Consider the following 1,583-nt stretch of genomic DNA (forward strand, 5'->3'; position numbering starts at 1 on the left):
TTTAATTCCAGCTATTATAAAAAGGTGCTTTTCACTGTCAACCAACATCATTCTGACAGGATATAAAATGTTTTGTACCTAACAACGGAGATTAATACCAATTATTATTACTGGCAATATTATGCTTCAGATTAAAACTTTCTATGACAAAGTACAAAAGTACAAAACAATTATCTTGTACATTAAGGAAGTTATTTTTATAAATGACTTCTTGCAAAATAATTTCCTATTGTGGAATCCTTCAAGGGACTGAAGACTATTATTTGCTGAGAAAAATTGTTAAAATGTCTGGGTGCCCTTCTTAAGTAATGTGACTTTTATCTTGAAAGAAGTGTCCATTTTCACTATCTTTAAAATAATGGTTCACACAGCACTGTTGCAGTTATTTGGTTCTTTACATACATAAGTTAGCATTTAGACATTCTACTCACATGAATGGATTTGTAGGTTTAGATTTGGCTCACAAAAAATTGCTGTGCTAACATATTTTTATGACTTGGTGAAGTACTGAAATACTATTTTGAAAAGGATTCTTTCCAAAGCCTGGGTTTGTTGTTTTTTTCAGCTTCCCTTCTATTTGAAAAGAAGGTAGGGGTTTGGGGCATAATTTTTCTGAAGAGAAGTTTTTGCAGAAAACAACATAATCCCTCTTGGAAGTATTATTTTATATAAAGAGCATCTCTGAAGTGAAAAGAATTCATGTAAGACAGAAGTGAAAATCCTGAACAGCATTTAGAGGGAAATAAAGCCTTTAAAGGATCTTTTCTATTTGAGTTCTTAATGGCTACTAATTAGTAAGGGTAAGGAATTCTTTCTTTACTATTTTTTATATAAATTCATTATCTTCTACTTTTTACAAAGCATCAGGTCTGTCAATTTATCATTTGTTTCAGAAATATTTTCCAGGCTTATCTTCAATTTTTTTCCCATGAGATTTCTGAAGCAACAAAAGATAGTACCTGGTATTTTACTAGTGAGTTAGTTGCATTGTTATTTGGGACACCAGACCATGTAAGAGAAATAAGGAGGACATGTAAAAGGCACTTGTGTTCACAAAGCAGTATAAAATATTCTGAACTTCTTGCAAGTAGTTTTGAAGTTCTTCATATTTTGTAATTGCCAGCAACTGTGTACATCAGTTCAAACAATACATCCATATTTCTGCTTGCCAAAGGGTACTGTTTGTTTTACTTAAATATTAACTTCCATGCTGTCAGTTCTGAAATGATGAAGATGGATTAGCAGCTTGTCCAATGCATCAGCCAGGCCTTGTAGTAAACACTTTCAAGAGGAACAATGTTGGTAGAAAGCTTTTGAAATTTCAGTCCACAAGTAAAATATCAATTAAAGGTTTAAAAGACTTGTTTGTTTGCATAAATTAACATTCACTTGTCCTTTCACGTGCAAGAAATTTATCGCTTTCATTTGCATTTTCAGGTTCATCCACTTCTTCCACAGGGTTCTTTTCTTGCAACCCACTATTTTCCGAACAAGAGTCTTCATCTCCATCACTGTGATGACCTTCAAGACTGTGCCTGATGCCATAAGTAAAATAAATAATAAAGCCTTTCAAAAGGAAAAGG

This window comes from Meleagris gallopavo, chromosome 4, assembly GCF_000146605.3.
Source record: "Meleagris gallopavo isolate NT-WF06-2002-E0010 breed Aviagen turkey brand Nicholas breeding stock chromosome 4, Turkey_5.1, whole genome shotgun sequence".
NCBI lineage: Eukaryota > Metazoa > Chordata > Aves > Galliformes > Phasianidae > Meleagris > Meleagris gallopavo.